This window comes from Rhinolophus sinicus, chromosome 1 (assembly GCF_057876585.1).
Source record: "Rhinolophus sinicus isolate RSI-liver-muscle chromosome 1, RSI-T2T, whole genome shotgun sequence".
NCBI classification, from domain to species: domain Eukaryota; kingdom Metazoa; phylum Chordata; class Mammalia; order Chiroptera; family Rhinolophidae; genus Rhinolophus; species Rhinolophus sinicus.
The window spans coordinates 41,039,463-41,064,383 of record NC_142501.1 but is presented as its reverse complement, the minus strand read 5'-3'; the positions used below and the strand labels follow the sequence as shown (position 1 = coordinate 41,064,383).

Sequence of the window (24,921 nt, the reverse complement as noted above, 5' to 3'; positions counted from 1 at the left end):
AAGCTGAATGCTAATAATGCCTTTTATCACACTATAGGATATTAAGCTTTTCTCATTTTATAAAATTAACATTTTTTTCAATTCAAACACAATTAAGCTAACTCAATGCCTTATATGTTTCATTACTTTTGAGAATTTTCTTTTTCCTTAGTTTAAATCAGAGATTACTGTATGATACCTAAGAAAACTCTCAGATGATATCATATTTAAACATGTGATTCCTTTGAAATAATGCTGGGTGTCAATCCTTTAAACAGATCGTAACTCCATCATAAAATTGCTGACAAACTACGTCCAGATCAGGTGACTACTTCTTGTCTGAATATACCATTTCTGTGTTGTAAACTTGTTGGAAAGAAAGGCAAAATTCCTGTTAATGGCTTATCCTTGATGACAGAATAAGCTTTTTAAATAATGGGGGAAGCCAGATGAAGTCTACAGTTGACGGATGGACTACTGAATACTTTTAAATGTATGGCCCTATGGAATTCTGCCTTCATTTAAGAAAACTGGACAGAAGAATGCCATGTTCTTTCAGATAATTCAGAGATGGTAAAGAAAATAATTAAAAATACTTCCCAAAATAATTAAGGCAATTTACACTTAAAAGTAATTGAGTGAATACAAACTTCACTCTAGGGACCTTAGTCTCTACACTCAGACAAGTAACATCCATTTCTGATTCTGAAGTGTGTTCTCATATTGTGGATGTCACTGTGACTTAATGCTTTGTTTTTTCCGTCACTTTTTTACTTATCCAAATCTTAGCCATTTTTATCAGTCAGACGTATATTCAGCTGTGGGTAACAGAAATCTGACCAACAGTGGTTTAAACAAGGGTTTATTATTTAACGTACCGTGGCTTCTGGGAGTAAGCAGTCCAGAGCTGGTAAGCACTCTAGGAACCAGACTACTACTTTCTTACATAGGTATCTTTAGCATGTGTTCTCTCTGTCTCTCTCTCTCTCTCTCTCTGTCTCTCTCTATCTCTCTCTCTCTCCATAAGATGGAGTGCACCTTCAGGCATCACTCTATGTCCAAGATAGGAAAGAAGAGGAAGGATAGGCAAAACATACTTGCCAAAGGAGTCTGACCCTTTTTACCAGGAAAACAATAACTTTCTAAGAAGCCTCACTCAGTACACTTCCTTTGGAACCTCAGTGGCTAGAACTATGTTACATGGCCACTCAAGGCTCCAGCGCAGCTCGAGGAGTTGCATGTTTGTAACTGTGCACAGTGCTGCCTTTAGGAACTCCGGAGGTCTACAGTAGGGCAGAAGGGGAGACTTTATATTATGTGGATAATTCCGTAGCACTGTTTGCCACACTTCTTCAATGTTAGATGAAGAACTATGATCTATATACAGTCTTACCGTTCCATTTCAGTCTTTTGTGATGTTTCATTCTCTGAATGCTCAGAGCAATGATAGGCTGAGTCATGCATTACAGCAGTTATGTACTACCTTACACAATTATTTTTAAATATATATTTAGATCATCATCCCAGAAGTCCTTGAAAATGAGGGTCAAATTGTACCTCTGTATCATGTAAATATATTTGACTTATTCATGAATTTAGTCATGAATTACATCTCTATCCTGTTCTCTAGAGAAGTAAACGATAACCTATCATTTTTCCTTTTCTTTCTTTTTTTTAAATTAGTTTCAGGTGTACAAAACAATGTACTAGTTAGACATTTACACCCCTCACAGTGATACCCCCACCCCCAATCTACTACCCCTCTGACATCATACGTAGCTGTTACAATTCCATTGAGTCTATTCCCTATCATTGTTGCTTTAAAAGTTACTTTATTCTTGACTACTCCCTAAGTAATCTAGCTATTCTCTGAATTGCTCTAAGTTTTACTGGCTTTCTACTACATTCCCTAAGTTTATACCTTTCCTATCAACATTATAACAATAAAATTTCAAGAATTACTCCTCTCTCCCTGTATCCAATACATAGGGAAATACGATGGTAAACTACATCCCGATTCTGACCACTTTGATTGCTATCACCACTGTCCGAGCCACTATCATATTTTGCACGGACTTCTCCAAAAGCCTCCTACCTGGTATCTGTCTTTTCACTCTTACACTCCACAGTCTAGTCCTAATACAGTCGGCAATGCCATTTTTTGAAATTTAAGTCAGATTATGTCACTTCTCTTCATGAAACCTTGACAGGGCTCCATCTCACTCAGAGTAAAAGAGTCAAATGAAATAATCACTGTCCTGTACTATATCAAAGATCTTAGGGAGTGAGGAATACTTTAAAATAACTTTATATCTAGAATGGAAATAACTGCAGTATAATATAATTATGACAATTATTTTGCATCTCTTTCCATCTAAATCTTCCATGTCAAACATGTCTTCCAACTAGGAGAAATGGGAGAACAGTCTGAATAGTTATAGCATCTTTAAAAATGTAGTAAAACTTTCTCAACAAATGTATGAAAGTACTCCTCTCACTACAATGTCTCTTAAAAATATCTTTACAGGTGTCTTTTCTTAGACATAAGTATGGAGAAAACCAGTGGTCTAAAATATTATAGAAACTCTGTACCCCAAATAAATGGTTACTCATTAATTTATGAATACATAATGCATTTTTCTACTAATATGATATGCATATTATGAAATACGTACTTTTAAAAAAGTGAGACTAATGTAATTGAATAATGCTTCATTAAATTTGAAAATCTTGGTTTAGTACTTGGTAATAGGGCAATTTAGCTCTAGATATAGTTTATTTCAGAATTTGATTTTAATGGCTGTCATGGCTGGAAAAAAAATACCTCAAAGTGAAATGTAGGACAAAGTGAAAAAGTGTATAGTTAGTTAACTGTATTAAATCATGATTCTCATTTTTCAATTTCACCCACAGATTAAGTTTAGTGAAATTATAAAAACATTGAATTGAATATTAGATGATACTAAAAGCCTGTGAAAAAGTTGTAGTATTTTACTTTTATGTTTGGTGTTTTTGGAAATGAGAGAAGACACAGGAGGCCAACCATGTAGGGTCCCGTAGGCCACTGCAATGACTCTTTCACTGTGAATGAGATGGAGCCATTTCCAGGCTTTGTGCAGAGAAGTGACATAACATGACTTAAATTTAAAAAAAAGACATTGTTAGAAATAGACTGTGGAGTATAAGGGTAGAAGGACAGAACCAGGTAGGAGGCTTCTGGAGAAGTCCGTGCAAAAGATGGTAGTGGCTCGGACAGTGGTGATAGCAATCAAGGCGGTCAGGATCGGGTATATTTTAACAATGTATGTCCCTATGTATTGGATCCAGGGAGAGAGAAGTAATTCTTGAAGTTTCAGCTTAGATATCACTATACTGTGAAGGATTCTCCGATCCTCTAGGACCTCATGAAGTCCTCCTTTCATGTGCTCGTACAGGGCCCTGTCCCACTTCTCTCAGAGCATTAGCACGTGTGTGGCAGTGTCTTGTTTCCCCCTTATCCTTGTTAGACTCTAAGCCTTGAAAGTGTAGGAATGATGTCTGCCTTGTTTATAATATTATATATACTTAGTATAAAAATATTCAATAAGCATTTGTTAATGAATAGACTACGTGAAATCTAGAAATAAAACTCAATACTCTGACAACAAAAATATTGGGAAAGATGTTCTTGGCATAGGATTGAACAAAACCTTCCTTCTTATTATTCAACAATGCTGCATCACCAGTTTTATAAAATAGTTCATAATCACTTATATTTTATTATGAACCATATTAGTTAAATACTATTATATTCTTCAGCAAGTGATGGTAGCTCTTGGATGACTATGTCAACAACATCTAATATTTTTCATAGCTAATGCATGAAAACCTTCTAGAAACTAAAGCATAGATGATTGCTCTGACCGGTTTTGTTTGAAATGTGAGATTGGTCAGACCATATACTATCAGACACTAACAGATTGTGTATAAAAATGAAACAACTTCAGAGACAGTGATGGGGAGCGTTCCCATGTTGACCGTTGATAACGTGGTCCACATCTCTATGAAACAGATCTATTCTGACAATCTTTTGTTAAGTTTCTTCCTTGGTTTTATACAGTACATATGTATTCTGAGACAAATTTCTTGAAACAGAGTTTAAAAGCCCAAAGTAAATTAGTACCATGGCTTTTCATGACTCAAAACTGGGTAATGGGATCTATTAATTATTTTAGTTTGTACGTATCCTTTGTGCTTGCTATGCATGTGTCTAGCAAAAAAAGTACTAATACTTTAGCATTAAAACTATTTTTGGTAGAAACTTTGAAGCAAAGAAGATAATGTGTCTAAGGTGAACAGAACCCCATTAGACATTGGGTGTCACATACTCCATGTAAAAATTCCTTTGACATATCTTTAATATGCTGTATATGTTAAGAAGGGAAATAAAAGTATACCTAGCCAATGGTGTCTATGTCTTAAGAAGTTTCTCAGGATGGTTTTCCCTTGATGAGTTTACTACATTTAAGGATTGGTTTTCAGCTGTGAGGTATTGACCCCGGCTTTGCAAAAATACCAAGCATAGCTCTTTCTCTCAAGAGAAGATTTGGAGTAACTGAAGTTCACAAGACTGACTATAAAAACTTCCCTATGTTGTAAACAAATCACAATCAGAAAGTTGCCTTATGAGCACTGGATCTCAGCAAGGGAGTTAGCTTATACAAATGTTTAATGGCATTTCTGTATTCACGAAACAAATTTTATTGAACCTCCGCCATGTGCCAGGTTTATTCTAGATACTGAGAATACAGTAGTGAACAAAATAGACAAGGTCTTTTCTGAGAGCTTACATTTTAATGAAGGAGACAGACAATTAAACTGGAGTTTTGTCTTTTTTATTTACTGATGTATCTCTAGTACTTAGAGTACTTCCTGGTATATATTAGGTATTCGCTATATTTGCTGATTGAATAAAAATGTAACATAATAAACCAAAAACAAAAAGAAACAAAAACTCATAGACACAGACAATAGTTTAGTGGTTACCAGAGGGTAAGGGGAGTGGGGGGTGGGAGATGAAGATAAGGGGGATCAAATATATGGTGATGGAAGGAGAACTGACTCTGGGTGATGAACACCCAATGGGATTTATAGATGATGTAATACAGAATTGTACACCTGAAATCTATGTAATTTTACTAACAATTGTCACCCCAATAAATTAAAAAATAATATTAACAAAAATGTAACATAAACTATTAACATAGTTTCAGATAATTATATGTGCTAGAAAAAAAATAAAACAGGATAGTGATATGATAAAGTAGGGTACTAGGAGAAAGGGTAGCTAACCTAGATTAGGTGGTGTGGTAGAGTAAATTATTGTTTGCAAATATTCATCCATTATTTCTCCCCACCTCCAAAGGGGACATAGACTTTTCCACTCTTATTGATGCTGAATCTGACCATGCAACATGCTTGGCCTCATGGTGTGTAGAATGTACTTTTCTGCCTTTTGACCTTGAGTTTGGCCATATGACCTGCTTTGGCCAACAGATGTCAGAGATCTGACAATCAGAAACTTACAGTGTTTATGTGTTTGGGTTTTCCCTCTGGCACTTCTGCCACTGACATGAGAAGAACATGCCTTGGAGAGCCTATCACAGATTCCTTCTTAGTTTTAGAAACTCTGTTCAAGTGGCTTAATTTCCTTCACTAAATGTAAGGACTTTGATTCTTGAATGTCTATGCTACTTTCACTATCTCATGACTACATATGTGGGAGTCTTAAACATAAAAGAAATATAACTAAACAAATTGAACTTTGGTGAAGAGGTTAAAGGAAGAGATGTTTACTAACTATGAAAGTACACAATAAAAAAGGTAGATGTAAAACTTTGTTTTGTTAATAAGATTTTTTATTTATCCACTAATATCAACTAAGAGCAGAAGAAGAGCATGTTTGTTTAGTCCAGTGGCTAAACTCCACCCCAGACAAGATATTTTTATTTTCAACATATGATACATAAGAAAAGGAAAATGTGACCACAGGACTGGAATAAAGATCGAGGACAAATGCAAAGTGTTGAATATATTATAGTCATACGAAATCTAAATGAATAAGCACTCCAAACTATAAAGGAAAAACTAAGCAACAAAGATATTTTATATGCCAAATATCCCCACAGATGAATAAAAAGCAAACATTAAAATTCTTGTAAAAAGGCCAAGAAACTATGATTAATATGTTCCTGGTACAAGGTAATAATCACATTATACATGCAAAAATATGAAAAATGTGACAAAAGAGGTGGAATTATTTAATGAATCAATCGCAATATACACTGAATGCTAGATAGAGGATTTATCCCAAAATTTTGTACTTCAAATCAAATGTTCAGAAAATCATCTACATTAGAAAACATCATCTGGAAAAGACTCAAATGAATTGGAGAGACCTAATGTTGAAACTTACTAGTATTATAATATTCAAGACTGGATGCCAGATTTTAAGCAGCCACAATCTTATGAAACAACCCAGAAACTCAAAGAAAGATAAAAGAGAAAAGGACCAGTGAAACAGTCACAACAAAACCTATGTACTTATTAAATAGTTAAGGACTGAAGCCTCTTCTTTTTCAGGCTTAGAATATATGTGACTTAATTTGATAAACAGTAATTTGCTGTTTAGTTTCTCATTGTTTTCTTCAGTTTTACACCTAAAATCAGTTGAAAAGATAGCAGAGGCCAAAGATAACAGGTTTGAGAGCAAGAAAGTGGAGAAGAAGGTAGAAGAAATAGACACACTGATAAGAGTGTGAAATAAATATAGAGAACAAAGAGGGTGCCAAGGACACAAGAGGCAACTAAAATTTCATTTAGGAAAATTCAGTAGAAAGACAGGTAAATTAAGCTTTTTTTTACATTAGAAAACTTTGTAGCCAACATTTTATGACAACTAGTGCTATATCCAATGTACGTAAGATGTCCCTGAATTACCAGGGGGAAAACTGTTGGTTAACTCAAGGATGATTTAATCACTAAAATTTTAATCACTAAAATGTAAATTAAAAAAAAAAAGTCTATTTACACATACCTTCTAAAATTATCTATTTTTAGCATGTGTACCTGGAAACAAAAACTCGATCTATCCAAAATACTGAATATCCTTTGAACAGTGTCACAGAATTTAAGCATAACTGTAGAAACCTCAGATAATTTGAAAAAGAATGAAATTGTGGTGGCCAAATGGCAAACTTTCTACAAGATGTCAGATGAATCTGCTGATTGCTAAAACACTATTTTAGTAGGAATGAAACCCACCTAGTTAGACTTCAAAGGATTAGTTTTAGAATTATCCAAGAGTCTAAAAAGCTGGAAAAAATATTTCTACAGTAACCATAGCAACTTGGAAACATTTCCCAAAGTATGTAGTGGCCATTTGTAATGTTCTCTGATTTTTGATACCCTTCCTATATTTGGTGAATTTCTGGCCCTGTGAGGTATGACTTCCCCAGGTAAAATCCAGAAAACTCAGGTATCTAGCCTGCTCTATTCCCAAGGCTCCACTGATCAATCAGCTGTGAAAGACTGAATCAGAAGTGAGCAATTCTTTTGTTGCTTTTGTTGCTTTTGGTTTATATACCACATATGGTGATGGAAGGAGAACTGACTCTGGGTGATGAACACACAATGGGATTTATAGATGATGTAATACAGAATTGTACACCTGAAATCTAAGTAATTTTACTAACAATTGTCACCCCAATAAATTTAATAAAATTAAATTAAAAAATAAAAAATAAAAAAAAGAAGTGAGCAATTAGAGGAAGGAGGCTCTGTGTAGCATCATTTTGCTCATAAGGGTGAGAATAATTCAACTGTTGGGCATGGCAGTGGTTGAACTGCTTAAGCAGTCAGTTCTCATAGCACTTGATGGGAATGTTGCAACAAAAGGAGACTTATCTTTAAGCAAACTTGAAGTGTAGTTTTCGGTGTTGTTTCTGGAAGCTTAACCTTGACCCTGGTTTTCCAGGTCTCAACAATTTGCTCAACTACTCAATTTCTTTTTAATACACTTTTCTGCTGCACAACTAGCCAGAGGTGGCTCCTGTTGCTTAAAAAAAGAACCCTGGTTAATACTAAATGGTTACTAGAAGTGGTTGAAAACAATATTAACTTCAGGAAAATCAGGAAGATCTACAATTAGTTATCTCGCTCTGTAAGGGCTGATGGCTCTAAAAATTCAACTGGTTTTTTTTGGAGGGAAAAAAGGGTGAAAGTATGGTAGCCCATCAACTGCAGTAGCAAAGTAACAAATTATTAACTGCAGTCACTTCAAACTAAGTGACCAATGAACAAGACTGTGGGAGATCCAGTGGCTAGTAACATGGAACAACAATATGAAGAGTGAAGAATTCAAAGACGAAATTAGTTGCTTCTAATTCCATAGCACAGCTTTTCAAAAGATAATGAAATGTTCACCATCCTAAATTCTCAGTTCAAGGCAAGAATCACAGCCAAGAGTTACTCCCTAACATGTTCCCTGGGAGGGAAAAGCCAGCCAGCCAGCATCAGCACACAGCCACCTGTGTTCGATAGGCCAGGAGTGCTAACAGGTAACATTTTTCAATGCAGATAATGTGATGCAGACCTCAGGGAGAAGCACTTACACGCAAGATACTGGAGGAAATACTAACTTATTGCAGCAGAGCTGAGTTGTAATCCTAATTTTCTGACCTACAGTGCACTGGCTTCGGCTACTTGATCAGATGATCCAGATGGACCAAACAGATAGGCATGTAAGAACTTCCAACTTAATAAAATTATAAGACATCTAGGTTTAATAACCAGAGGCCTGACTTGAGCACCTGCAACAAAAATTTGAAATGTTTCTTTTCTAATTTCCAGTCTGAAGTCAATTCCCAGACCCAGAGTTTTATGAGTGAAGGAGAGAACGTAAATACTTGAAGATGTATATTGTGATGACGTCACAGCGTGAACTGTAAACTGTCAGCTTGGTCTTCCTCATCAACGTAGCTATAAGGGAGAAAGGGAAATACCAGGCCTTTGGGGTACTGCTGTATAACAGCTCAGAACTAACACTGAACCTGGGGACGTAAAATACCGCTGGACTCGTAATCAGAAAGGATGCTTGTGGAAATCAGACGATGAATGGAATGTAACCCGAATCTGCCTCATATCCAGCCCAGTGGAGCCCTAAACACACGTGGAGTACACAGCTGGCACTGGAGGAGGAGACTAGGTTCCTAGAGGATTCATCAGACAGTTCTTTCAAATGCAGCTGCTGGTGCAGATGTACATTCCTTACGAGCGCTTTCAGCACCAGGTGTACAACTATTAATCTGGCAAATGCTTTTTGCCCATGATCGCAATAGAAGGAGAACAACTGTAATGACTGTTTTCATGACAGGTAGAACAAGAAACCATTTTATCCTAGGGTTATGTAATTATTTGGCTCTGAACCACAATATATTTCACAAACACCATGACTGTCTCACTATCACACAGGGCAACTACATTGATGACGTATGTCTCCCAGACCTGGAAAGTAGGAATAAATACTCAATATTTTTTTGTAAAGTAAAGGTATGTAAAACTTATTTCTGAGTGCAGTAAGGTGGGAGATACATCACATGAAATAGAAGACTTATACCTCAGTGAAGTCTCTGAGGGTCCAGTGACCTTGAGCATGTCAGGATGGCCTCTATAATGTTAAGATGACTTCTGGCACCTTGCAACTCCTGCAGCTTAAAAAGCGGCATAGTGCTAGATGGGCCTCTTTGAAGGTGCTATGTCTCACCTTAGCAATCCTGCTTTGACCTGCTTATGAAGTGACCTGAAAGCCTCTAGCTGAGTGGGCCCCAGAGGGAAAGGAGGCTTCCTAGTCAGTCCAGGCTACAGTTCCTCTACCTGGCCTTAGTGACCAACACATTTTGTGGGTGTTGGAACTGTCCACAGCTTATCAAGATGCTACCACATGGTGTCTTATCACATGGTGTTTGTGGCAAGTTCTGATAGTGGTCAGATTCATCAGACAGAAAACTGGTCCCTTTGAAAAGCGGCATTTAACTCACTAAGGGCTATTAGAGTTTGTATATATGAACTTGGTTATCCAAAATGAACTTGGTATATCTGATGCATCAAACTATTAAATCAGGCATGCTCAGTAGCAAGCCGTATTAAGTGACCGTGACATATATGGAGTGAGATTTGAGAAGGTTCTGATAGTAGAAATTGCATGATCAGATCTCTCACACACTCAGCACTACTTGCCTTGTGGCTGGATGTCACAGGAGCCTTCCGGCCATTCCCTCTGGGAGCACATTTTGCTTTTATAAAGGATAGTTGAAGTGTTTTGTTACTACTAGGTTGGTGCAAAACTAATTGTGTTTTTTCAGTTATTTTTAACCTTTTAAACCGCAATTATTTTTGCACCAACCTAACAGTTTAGTTAGTATTAGTTATTAAGTACGGAATAGGGTATATTTTGACGGTTTATGTAGTGGCAAAGGGTGTATATTGATGTTGAGTAGACAAGTAATGCATGGTAGTATATGTTTGTCATGTTTTCGCATTTGGGTACTTTATGAAAACTCTTAACATAGCAGGGGATATTCTATACTTACAAGTTCTGTCACTGCAAGGTAGAATGCACAAAAAGTGTTTTCTTAGCTTCCTTTGTACCCAATAGACTGGCTTGTGACTAAAGTTCCACCAATCAGGTTTTCCCCGAATTTGAAGGGTGAAACTCCATGTGGGACTTTCTTTGCTGGTAAGGGTAGTGGCAGTGACTTTGGCTCTCAGGAGAAGTGGAAGCTCTGACGTGGAATTGGAGATACATACGTGACATAATTGGGGAAGTAGAAGAAACTATAGTTTTCTTTAGTGGTTGGTGGGGAAGCAACAGCGGTGAGATTTTCTCATTAGGTCAGTTCTATGTCATGGTTTGGGGCTTTACGTCTAAAAGCTGAGATTCAAAGCCTGGTTCTCCCATCTATATAAACTTTTAATAAATAAACCCCTTTTCTGCTTCACTAGTCAGAGTCTGCATCTGTTGCTTAAAATTAAGAATTCAATCTGAATTAAAAAAATAAAAATCTTGGTGCGGTCAGATGGCTCAGGTGATTAGAGCCCAAGCTCTCAAGAACAAGGTTGCTGGTTCAATTCCCACATGGGATGGTGGGCTGCGCCCCCTACAACAAAGATTGAAAACCATGACTGGACTTGGAGCTGAGCTGCGCCCTCCACAACTAGATTGAAGGACAACAACTGATGGGTCCTGGAAGAACACATTGTTCCCCAATAGTCCCCAATAAAAAAAAAGAGAGAAACTGTTGTTCTAGTTTTTTAAAAAAATCTATAGTCTTCAAAGACCAACAATTTGTCAAATATTTATAGGATCTTAATATGAGGTTAATCTCAGATTCCCTGATAAAGGGATGCAATGATGAAAATTAGTTCTTGGGGGTAAACCCATGTGAATGTTGGAGCTTTATGTATACAACTGAGGATTATGGAATCTCATCTGACCCAATCAGTGATGAGGGAAATGAATGAAAAATTACTAGGAAAAGAATAAAGGATATCAAATATCTTGAAAAAGAGAAAGAATAAGAAGATATGTACATTGGTACATAAATCCCAGAGAAAGAAAAGAAATGCTAGTAAAAGCACTGTCTTGATTATCCATTTAGTATTCCTTGTTGTGTTTTTTTTTTTAAATAAAACTAGTCTGACAACTTAGTCAAAGACTAAATCAGACGTGTGATTAACCCATAATGTAAAGGATTTCTTTTAAAAATAATGTGATGATAATAAATTGTATATCTTCTTCCTCTGTTATAGACTAGCACATATACTAAATATTTGGCCTTCCTTTGAAGACTGAGTACAAAGCTTCCAGAGCAAGATAGGAGCACAGAGAGGTCATTTTGTTGCACATGAATCAGCACTAAACAGAATGTCAACGAGGTTTTCCCTGTTTTCACATGAGAAGAAAAATACCTCATCTCTTAGACAATGATTTTTTTCACGCTGTTTCCAAGGCACTATTAGTTACAAACCAAGTGGTTATTTTTTCTATTTTTTCAAAGGAAAGAATTGAAGGCTGAGGGGATACATATGATGGAACACAACTATACAATAAATTAAATAGATTAAATTTAAAAACTACTAAGAGTCTTTTAGTAATAATACCATCTCCTTTCTATTGAAAGAGATTTTGATAATAGAAGGAAATAAGAAAATAGTCTTTTCAGGAGTTTCATTTAAAAAGCAGCACATGACAAATAACATCTTTGAACTATTTACATATTTGAAAAAATAAGTCAATGAATGGGAAACAACAGATATTCATAAATACTCAGAATAGTTTAAAAGAATATTAATCTATTATGGAGTAAGCCTACAATCCTTTGGACATAATTTCTATAGTCCAAGGGAAAGTTATTATATCTCTAAATGTTTTACAAGAATCTCTTCTAGCTATTAATGCAAAGCCTGAATTGTTGTTCAATCACTGAATCTTTCTTACAAATGACAAAAATTTCTTCTTTTTACCTAGCAGATAGTATTAAAAATTGAGAGCCACCAGAGAGGTGCTAGTTATACTGTTTAGCTTCACACTAAAATAGAATAAAATTAAGTTAAAAAATATATATTCTCTAAGCTGACATGATTTTAAAACTTAACAAAATGAGTGGTTTTCAAACAGAATATGTTGGGATCATGACTCAGTTTTCTTAACTTGCTACATAAAAACATTTTTGCACTAATGATTTGTATATTTGGATATATTTTAAAAGACTAAATAATCTGACATCTTAGTTTTGTTTTGTTTTTCAATTCCTGGAGAAAGTATAATTTTAAGGGATTTTGGCATTAGCCTATATGTAAGCAGAAGTGTGTATTAATTACAAGGATAAATGTATGAAGACTTTTATGAGAATTAAAGACAATAGGCTAATGGGCTGGATTGGACAAAAGGTACAGATAATACTCTTAGAAAAGTAGAGCTAGATTGGGTTAAAAAAAGAAACAAACAAAAAATATTGTTCACTTATTACTGCTACATAAGGTTGTGGTGGTTTTAACTTCACAGCCAAATTTATATTGTTCATTTTATACAAACCTTATACTAAGATTTCATCAATCTTTTAGGTACTACCATCTAATATGGTCATGACAATTAGGAAAATAGTAGGCCTATATTTTATATGAATCAAAACCTTAAAATTCTGCAGAATGACATAATATTTAAAGTATCTAAAAACAATAAGACACTCCTTTATAGGATATTCAAAAGTTCACATAGGTGATAAAGCTTTTTAAAAATAACTTATAAGTTGTTTCTAATACATAATTTCAACAGTTTCCTAAGTTAGAGGTATATGTGTATGTGCCTGCTATCCATGTCTTTCTAATTTTCTTCCTAATTTATCTGGATGGAGGCAATTTATCTAACTTATCTAGATAAAGCCTAAAAAGTAGAAAGATATATTAAAAGCTTGTTAGTGGAGAAACTGACAATCCTAGAATACCAGGTGGAAAATAATGTAAATTATCCAACCAGACTTAAAGAGTTACTGAGGAATCTCCCTACGTGATTTGCAGTCAAACAGAACTAAATTAAAATATTTACTCTGTCTTTTACTGATCCTGGGCAGTTATTTAATATCACTGGCTCTCAATTCCCTTCTATGTAAAGTGTATATATTATTTTAGGTTTTTTGGGGATTAAGGGAAACAGTATATATAAAGCAGCTACCATAGTATCTTGGACCAACTTAGCACTCAATAAATGGTTGTTCCATAGGTTTTTCTGATATTGAACATTTCAATTTAAACAACTTAGATTCCACTTAATTTGAACATTTCTAGGTATCCCTTTAACTTTAAGGTCATACTAAGATAATGTTTTCTGGGTGTCTATATTGCTGAATTTCCACAGTAACTTTTGCTTTAGTAGAACAAGCTCAGATTTTCAAACACTTCTCCTAGGTTACATCCTCAGTAGTTCACCCTGAAAACTCTGATTGCCATGGAAATATCAACATCTTTTCCTAAATATGGAACTCAAAATTCGTCACAGCTCTATAGTTAAAACATCATAAAAGAAGGTTTCGGTAACATGCAGGCTCCTGTTTTCATGATGAGTCATTTTCTGTATCACTGAGTATCTCACGCCCTTCTAATTCTCTTAGCTGTTAATGTTAGGGATGCACCTCTAACTACAGTTTTGATAATCATCTTCAGGTATTGGCTTCCTCCTGAGCAGCGCAATAAAACTGCTAGTGTACATGAAGCTGGCAAGGCCAGTTGGTGTGACGTAGAGGAAAGAGTATAGACAGGATCAAGTCTCAGCCATGCTATTTATTAGATGAAACCCTTGAAAAATCAACATTTCATTCATACTTGATTTTCTGGTTTGTAAAATCAGAACAGTAACCATGCAAGTTGTTATGAGTCAAACAATACAAGTAATATTCTTTATATGTTTTAGTTGCTAAACAAATATATACTGTTATTATGGATACTAAGGTGTAAGTTCTCTTTCTTGATATCTCATTTATCCTTGTGTCCTGAGCACAGCACTCGAACTATTACAGATCCTCAACATTTCTTATAGACTGGAAAACACATTTATACTGCAGCTTCTCAGTACACAGCCTAGGATGAAACATGAAACACATTGGTGCATGCTGTGTAGATACAGAGATCGATCGAAATACTGGCCATTTGGAATATCACTTCATTCATCTCTTTCTAAAAAGTTTAATTGCTGTGGTTGGAACTGTGCAATGAAAGCAATTGTGAGCCCTTCATAAACAGTTCATGAAAAAAATACATAATTTATGCTATGTGTGTTTGTGTGTGTACACACATATATATGTGTGCTTTTTAACTTCTAAGGTTGGTTGAAGGGTAAATCAACAAACTGAAAAAAGAAAAACAAACCAACAAACAAAAAACAAAACCCAAAACAACTCTCCATCTCCATTGCCCCCAATAATCTGAGCTTCATGAACCAAGACATTCCAGAATTGCAACAGAAAGGTATATATATATCAAGAATCTAGAGAGACTTCTTTATAAAAATCTTTATAACTGAATTTGCTTATTTCTATAAGAGATCAAATCCTTTAGTTTCTCAGACTTCCATGCATCCTCTTTTCACTATATAGCTTAGCCCATATTTTAGCTTCCATTTGACTGATATTAAAAAAAATCAAACAAACCCCGATCACCATAATCTTAAATGATATTCAAGAATTCTCTTGCTAATTATTGTCAGCATAATGCTTTTGACCTTTATTCAAGCACCGTCATGTGTTATGATGTCTAGTATGGCTTCTAGCCATTATTCTGACCTTAAATAGTTACTTCAGGAAGTATGCTTTTATATTTTCCTTCCAAAACAAGACTTCAAGCTTTTTAAAGACATGGTGCTCCACGTCCTCCACAGCTGCTTCGATCTGGTGGACACTGCGTAGTGCCATACAGTTAACAAAACATAAACATGGGTCTCTGCCACTGTCTTATTCTTCTTGGCTTTTCATCTGAAACTTTCATTTCTGATCTGTTTATGAACTTTTGTCCCTATTCTTTATTGCTGTATCTTGCCCACATAGGGGGTATGCCTAACAGCCCAGACTCCAGAGCCAGACTGTCACTTTCTAGCTTTGTGATTTGGTGCCTAATAACACTGTGAGTAATGAACACACGCACAGGCACGCGCGCACACACACACACACACACACACACACACACACACACACTTAAATAATATCCTTAGACAGTGCCAGGATCATACTAAATGCTAGATAAATATTAACTTTCATAGTCATTGTTACCATTATCAGTTCAATTTTGGGGCCTCTGATAGCTGCTTCTTCCTCTAGGTCTTATCTCTGGCTTTTCTTCTTGACCAGTTTCTCACCATTTATATTATGAGAACCCTGGCCATCCTTAGGAAAAACTTCACTTGGTTTGGCGCATATAAACAAACTATATCTAACCACAGACATTCAATGATAATATATCCATCAGGTATGTCAATTTCTAGCTGCCATGGCCTATGACTAAAAGTTGACGCTCTGACTTTGTTTTTCATTTGAATCAATTCTTATCACTATCTAAATTTTAAGAACTTTAGTATAGTGTACTAATGGAAAAGAGTCATCTAAATATTTAAGAAAAAGGTAAAGCCTTTCACCACCAAGGAATAAAGCTAATTGTCACTGTTACAATTTAAGAAGTGACTGATTACGTATTTAGATGAACATTTTAAATTATTATACAAAAACAGATATAAACATTTGTACATACGAAATGACCCCAACGTAAGTATTTACATTTACTGTATTTCATTTGGAAATTTTGTTTTTTATTTTAAAGATTGCTATTCCAGAAAATCAGCTAGAGAAGAATACATAAATTGCTGTACCAAATTAGTTTTTATGTACACATGCATAAATTTTAATTTTAAGATGGAATATATCTTGTATTTTCTGAAGCAGAATAATAGGATTTAATCTAAGCATTAAGCTATGTCTATAATATCTTCTCAATTATCCCACTGTTAAAATGGAAATGATCAATAGATTCACCTCACCAAAGTCCACAACTGTTCACATATCAGTAATTTCTTTCAGAGTTACTTTTTATGCAAGTGAATCCAGAAAAGTAAGATAAAAAAGATTAAAATGTTATTTTAGATAGGAATAAATTTGATTTAAAATTGTTTGTATGAAATAAGATTTCAGAGAAAAGAATAAGAAAAATAGTAAATATATATATGTACATATATACATAAATACATATATGTATATATTTAGATTACCTATATTAACTTTTAAAAATGACAGAAACTTTTAAAACCTATTCACCTCAATACTTTTACTAACTCCTCTTCCAAATCAAATTTTCTATTCTTTTTATTTAGAGAGGAGGACAAAGTTATGATCCAGTAAAACATCATCTAGCAAAATGATTGGTACTGGGTATTTCTAAATCCAAATATCTTTCTATCTATTTATTATTGTGCCACTTAAAATGGATACAATTTTACAAATATGTAAGGTCAATTTTTGTTGGTTTGAATTAAAATACAGGTTTTATGGAGTAGGTCAAATTCCCTTTGCATTGAAAAATGAGGTACAACTAAAAGCACAGACAAATGAATATTAGGGTGCATTATTCATTTTAATATGCCTTGATCAGATAAAAGCATTGTCTAATATAAGTTACAAGGGCAGATGCTGAATTGCTACTGAGATGTTTTCTGCATAGGCAACTATATTGCCTTCCCCAAGATGAGTAAAAGCAAGGTTAAATAGTCAGGGTAAGAATGGAAGAGGAGGAGGGGGAATGTAAGAAAAGTGCCATATCTCTACATTAATGGATAAATAATGTATTAAATAACTACTATGATGTAACTGATATGTATGAAAAATTAAAGCCCCTCAAGAGATTCATCAGTTGTCAAGGAAAATGTTATTCACAGTCTTAGTAGATTTTAGAACTATAAGAAACATTAGAGGTCAGCTAGTCCAACTTCCATATTACTAAAATGAGAAAAGTAAGGCACCACAAGATACTACATGACTTGAAATCATGGTTAATTGAATTAACTATAGACCTGATCAGAAATGAGAGTTTTTTTTGGTCAAATATTGCCTTTTAATGATGAAAACACTCAACAACATTGCAGCAAAACTGGATTAAGTCAGACTTGTTATAATTAAGAATTTCTGACAATGCCTTGACCACAAAACCTTTGAAGTAAAGATAATTACTCCTTACTCCTCTCTAAAAATCTAAATTAAAAGGATCCTCTAAAGTGAAGATTATTTTTCTGGAGGTGATGTGAAAAACACAGGCCATAACTCAGGTTCTTAAAAGGAAATAAAAATAATATTTTATTACATTTGGATGAGATTTTATTTTTTAGGAATCACTACTTGGCTGTGAGTAGTTGTTGCTGAATGTTATTCACACTTCCTCCCTCATAGGAAGCACATGTGTAACAGTCTTAACTTGTGGGATGGGTTGGAACACTTCATTCTAATCCAAGGGCCATAGGTCATTATAAACCACAAAGTCTTCCTCTCTAGGGAAATGTCAAGGGATGTGGTCTTACCCATATCATTTTTTCCCTACAATCTCCTTTAGTCCAAAATCAAGTTTAAGGCACTAATGACCAGATCTAATATATTCTAATACCTTATCTGGAAATTAACATGAAGAGAGAAATCTTTTCCAGAATAGCACCTAAGGAATTTCAATTGTCTAGCTATAATAAAACATAATTAAAGAACTAATATTTTAAAGGGCTCACAGGAAGAAAGTTTCATTCAGCACAAGATGATTTTGATGACATAGAACAGGGTTGACAAACTTTTTTTCTATAAAGGGCCAGATGGTAAATATTTGAGGTTATGTGGGCCTGATGGTCTATCTCAACTACTCAACTCTGCTGACACAGCATGAAACCAGCCAAAGAACAATATATAAATGAGTGGATGTAGCTGTGTGTTTCAATAAAACTTTATTTACAAAAACAGGCAGCAAGCCAGATTTGACCCATGAGCTATAGTTTGCAACCCATTGCTTATCTAGAATTTAAAATGATTCAAGAGAGTTTGAAATAAAAATAACTGCATTTGTAGATACCTAGGTGATTCTCAGACAATGTAAATATATTTTAAAATCCTTTAAGATTTGGACTAATAGTATAAGTACTATGTACTATGTATTCAACTTAATAAAAAAAGTTAGGCTACAATTTGAGTGTAAATTATGATTCACTTAATTACTTCATGTATAGCTAGCCACTATGACCTGTCCAAGGTAAGACCAGATAAATAGTATTTATAAAGATCGGTGACATCCCTAATTGAGTTCATAGAAAAAAACAACTGGTAAGTGGCATTTCAAAGGAAACTTTTTGTTTTTCAGTATAATTCTAATTTTAGTTCTAGTATAATCCTAATTCTAGTACTAGTATTCAAAAGGATTGGATAATTGATTAAAAACTTGGTTGCCGATAAACAGAAAAAGCAATGTTATCTTCTAAGGTGATTTGTGATCCCATTGCATTTTACATGATGTGGTAAATAGTAAGTTATTTGAAAAGTTAAGTGTTTTTTATTTTTCCTTCTTTGTTTCTCTGTCTTTTAAAAGTACAAAATTGAAGGAAAAAAATGCAAGGAAAAAAGTCTTCACTTTCATCTTTTAGTCAATTTGTTAAGGGTAAAATTATGTCAAAAGACTGCTAAGGACAAAAGACATATAAAGACAGGAACTGACACAACATTAGAGTTCTTCCTTCAAAGATTTTAGAAAACTTCAAGAGGAGAAGATTACTTCACAGACTGGAATGTAAGCCCAGCTGGAACCAAGGTCTACAGGGCTTTTGAGGTGTCTAATGTTGAAAATCTCAAGTTGACTCTCTAGTTAAAAAAAGCTGGAGAGGAGAAAGGAAATTTTTGTTCTGGAAAAGTGTTATTCTCTGATGCAAAAAGAAATCCATCTTTCAAAGGAAGAAGTAGAGATGAGCTGTCCTAGTTTAGTCTTTTGGAAAGAGACAAGAAGATTATGAATTTGCTAAACACTTTTTTTTTCTAATAAATATTATAAGCTTTGAGATATCTTATTTTTTGTAAAAATATTTCCAAACCCAAAGATATTCATAAAAATTTGAAACACTGAAATCAATTTTTGGAAAGAAGAGGAGTGTATAGATCTTAATTTTTAAAGTTTTGTATAAAAAGGAGGTCTAGTAATTAGTTGGTGCTTTCATCGGATATTTTATTCCCTCTCTCTTTCTCTCTCTCTAATACCTTTTCTGTTTGGAGAGATAGAAACATTCAAATATTAAAAGTACTCCACACTATTTTAAGAATTTCCAAATCGCAAAATGGAACTTAATAAACTTCCAACTAGTATACTGTTTAAATCAGTTTTAATTTTCTGTGAATCTAGTAACAAAAGTAGAATAAGCATTTAGACTCACACTGTAAACTTCAGAATGCCAAACATTAATCTAGAAAGCACATTCAATTAGCAAATATAATGCTACTTGGAGTTTCTGAGGATTTTTTTTTAAATAATGTGGTGAAAATGATAATCAGCACATATTTATTGAGTCCTGACTCTAGCTGTTGGATTTTATTATATGTATTAACTCAAAACAATTCTGTTACTTAGGTATTAGAATTATTTTTTTTTATAGTTATACAGGAACAAGCATAAATTAATAGAACGTTGGTGCAAATAGAATGTAATGTCATGATTTTGTTATTGTTATTTAATGAGCATCTCTACCTGTGATAACTGGTTTACTGAACTAATACCAATAAATGTTAACCTTTTTATGCAAACTATAAGAACATGCAGATTAAATGGCAGAATTCATTGTCAGTTCCCTTCAAGGGTTAATTTATTTCACACAGGGACCAGGTAACTCCCAATATGGTATTTCTTGCTTTCATTTTAAACACTTCTTATGGCAGCCATATGACTCCGTTAGATGGGAAAATAATATGATTTTAAAATATATTTTTAAGAAAAACCTTCCATTTTGGTCAAGAAAATATAGATATAAAATAATATTATGAACAGGTTTGCCTTGTTATATAATATCTTGTTCAAATTTAAAGTTCAAATAAGGACTGGCCACTTATTATTAAGAAAAGATGATTTTAAAAAAGGACACATATTGATCTTAAATAAATTCTTTGGTGATGCATGTGGAAATAGGAGTTATCTGAGAATATCTTACTTCCAGAAAAGTCAATTGACTATTTTTGTCTCAGAATTTTCTTTTCAGAAGATTAGACACCTACCAGGTGCTATCCAGAAGAAGCTCAAAGAGCTACAAAAAACTCAGAAAGACAGTTCAATGAGCTCAGGAGTAACATTTATGAACAGAAGGAATACTTTACAATAGAGAATGGAATTCTAAAAAAGAACCAAACAGAGATTCTGCAGCTGAAGAACTCAATAAATGAGATGAAGAATGCATTAGAAAGCATCGGAAATAGAGCTGGAAGAGTGAATTGGTGAGCTGAAAGACAGAAATGTAAAAATGATTTAGGTGGAAGAGAAGAAGGAACTAAAACTTAAAAAAAAAAAAAAAAAGAAGAAGAAGCTCTATGAGAACTGTCCAACTCCATTAAAAAAGGAAACATAAGGATAATGGGTATCCCCGAAAGAGAAGAGAGGGAGAAAGGAGCAGAGAGCTTATTGAATCAAATAATAGCTGAGAGTTTACCGAACTTGGGGAAGGAACTGGATATACAAGTCCACGAAGCTAATAGAACACGTAATTATTTTCATGCAAAGAGACCTCCAAGCCACATTACACTAAAACTGTCAAAGTCAATGATAAAGAATTTTAAAGGAAGCCATGAAAAAAGACAGTAGCCTACAAAGGAATCCCATTAGCCTATCAGCACATTTCTCAGCAGAAACTCTACAGGCCTGGAGAAGCAGAATGACATATTAAAAATATTGGAAAATAGAAACTGCCAACCAAGAATCCTCTACCCAGTAAAGTTATCCTTCAGATATGAGTGAGAAATAAAGGCTTTCCAAAACAAACAAAAGCTGGAGAGTTCACAACCACTAGACTTGCCTTAAAATAAATGTTTAAAAGAGCTCTTCTACCTGAAACAAAAAGGCAAAAAGTACACAATTTTGAGTAAGATGACAAATAGAATCAGAAAATTACAAAGCTATCTCTGAATATGCTGTAAACACTAAATTATAGCAAAAGGTGAAAGGGAAAAAAAGTACAAAAATAACTATAGCTAAGTCAATTCAGTAATGACCTCACAATATAAAAAGGAATAATTTGTGAAAACAAAAACATGTAAGGGAAGGAGGAAAAGAACAAAATCTGTATAGGCAAATGAAGACATGATGCTATAGGCAGAAAAAGGACTATTTTATCTATGCGATGTTCTATACAAACCTCTGGTAACCACAAAATAAAAATCTAGAGAAGTGATAAGAAACATAAAAAAAGATAAAACTGAGAAAAACATCACAGAAAGCTATAAGACTAAAACGGCAGAAAAAATATATGGAAAAAGAAATAATGTAGTTATAGAGCAATAAGAAATACAAAAGATAAAATGTCAGTAGTAAGTCCTCATATATCAAAAATTGCCCTAAGTGGAAATGGTTAGAACTCACCCATAAAATGGCATAAAGTGGCTGGATGGATTATAAAACAAGACCCAACTATATACTGCCTTCAGAAGACGCATCTCAACTTCAAAGACAAACACAGGTTCAAAGTGAATGGGGGAAGATGATCCTCTAAATATATGGTAGCCAAAAGAAAGTGGATGTATCCATATTTATCAAAGACAGACAAAAATGGTTAAAAAAAAAAGACAAAGATGGATATCATATAATGATAAAGGGGTCACTCCATCAAGAAGACATAATATTTATTAATATATATGTACCCAACTTAGGAGTAACAAAATAAAAAGCAACTATAATATTGGCAGACTTAAAGGGAGAAATTGACAGCAACACAATAATAAGGTCTTTAACATTTACATCAAAGGATAGATCATCCAGACAAAGTAAAAAAAAAAACCTCAGCCTTAAATGACAAATTAAGTCAAAAGAACTTAATAGATATATACAGAACATTCCATCCAAAAAGCAGCAGAATATATAATTTTCTCAAATGCACATAGAATGTTCTCAAGGATAGGCTATACGTTAAAACACAAAACAAAGCTCAATAAATTTAAAAAGATGGAAATCATATCAAGCATCTTTTCCAATGACAACAGTATGAAAATAGAAATCAATTACAAGAAAACTGAATAATCACAAATAGATGAATATTAAATAACATGCTATGGAAAAAATATTGGTTCAAGGAAGAAATCAAAGGAAATAAATGGAGAGTAAGAAGACAATAGAAAAGATAAATGAAATTAGAGCTTTTTTTAAAAAAGATAAACAAAATTGACAAATTTTTAGCTAGACTCACTAAGAAAAAAGACAGAAGGCTCAAATAAATAAGAATCAGAAACAAAAGAGAAGTTACAACATATACTATAGAAATACAAAGAATCATAGTTGACTTCTATAAAGAGCTATAAGCAAACACATTGGGAAAATCCAGAAAAAAATGGATAAATTCCTAGAATCATATAACCTCCCTAGACTGGATTATGAAAAAATAGAAAATTTGAATAGACCAATCACTAATAAAAAGATTAACACAGTAATCTAAAACCTCCAAGAAAACAAAATCTAGGACCAGTGGCTTCATGGGTGAATTCTATCAAGTAATCAAAGATTTAATACCAATCCTCAAACTCCTCCAAAAAACTGAAGAAAAGGGAATGCTTCCTAAATTCATTTTATGTGGCCAACATTACCCTGACACCAAAACCAGAAAAGGATAACACACAAGAAAAATTATAAGCCATTATCTCTGATGAACATAGATGCAAAAGTTCTTAACAAATATTAGCAAACCAAATATAAGAATACACTAAAAGGAACACTAGGAATTATTCCTGGATGCAAAGATGGTTCAACATCAACAAATCAAACAACATGATATACCTATTAACAAAATGAAGATTGAAAATCATATGATCATCTCAGCAGATGCAAAAAAAAGTGTACGACAAGATCCAACATCCATTTATGATTAAAACTCTCAATAAAATGGAATTAGAAAGTAAGTATCTCAAGATAATAAAGGCCATATATGACAAACCCACAGCTAACATCTTACTCAATGGTGAAAAACTGAAAGCTTTTCCTCTAAGATCAGGAAGAAGACAGGATGATCTTATTACCTAAAGCAATCTACAGACTAAAGCAATCCCTATTAAAATCCCAATGGCATTTTTCACAGAAATAGGACAAAAAAATCCTAAAATTTGTATGGAATCACAAAAGATCCTGAATAGCCAAAGCAGTCCTGAGAAAAAAGAAAAAAGCTGGAGGTATCACACACCTTGATTTCAAACCATACCCCAAAGCTATAATAACCCAAACAGTATGGTATGGGTAGAAGAACAGACATATAGGTCAGTGGAACAGAATTGAGAGCCCAGAATAAAACCCACACGTCTATATGGACAACTAATTTATGACAAGAACATACAACGAGGAAAAAAAAAGAACATACGAGAAAGAAAAGTCTTCAAAAAATGGTGTTGGGAAAACTGGACAGCCACATGCTAAAGAATAAAACTAACCCATGATCTTATACCATACATACATAATCAAAATGGATTAAAGACATGAACGTAAGTCCTGAAACCATAAAATATATAGAAAAAAACATAGGTGGTAACTCCTTGACACAAGTTTTCGTGATGTTTTTTGCAGATTTGTCTCCAACAGCAAGGGAAACAAAAGCAAAAATAAACAAATGAGATTAAATCAAACTAAGAAGCTTCTGCACAGCAAGGAGAACCATCAACAAAATGAAAAGGCAATCTACCAAATGGGAAAAGATATTTGCAAATGATATATCTGAGAAGAGGTTAATATCCAAACTATACAAAGAACTCATACAACGTAACAACAAAAAAGCAAACAACCTGGGCAGAGAATCTGAATAGATATTTTCCCAAAGAAGACATTCAGATGACCAACAGGCCACATAAAAATACATTCAACCTCACTAAATATTAGGGAAATGCAAATCAAAACCACAATGAAATATCACCTTACATCAGTAGAAATGGCCATTATCAACAAGACAAAAAATACATGTGGAGAGGATGCAAAAAAAAAATAAAAGAACCCTCATACACTACTGGTGGGAATGTAAATTGGTACAGGCACTATGGAAACACTATGAAGATTCCTCAAAAGATTAAAAATAAACTACCATATGATCCAGCTATTCTGCTTCTGGGTTATTATTTGAAAAATACAAAA

The 24,921-nt window shown here is 33.9% G+C and overlaps 1 protein-coding gene across 13 annotated transcripts in view; it reads right to left on the bottom strand.

Moving 5' to 3' along the window:
* CCDC91 (coiled-coil domain containing 91) overlaps positions 1–24,921 on the bottom strand; it is a 438,752-nt gene that overhangs the window by 34,675 nt on the left and 379,156 nt on the right. The gene's annotated exons all lie outside the window — the stretch shown is intronic.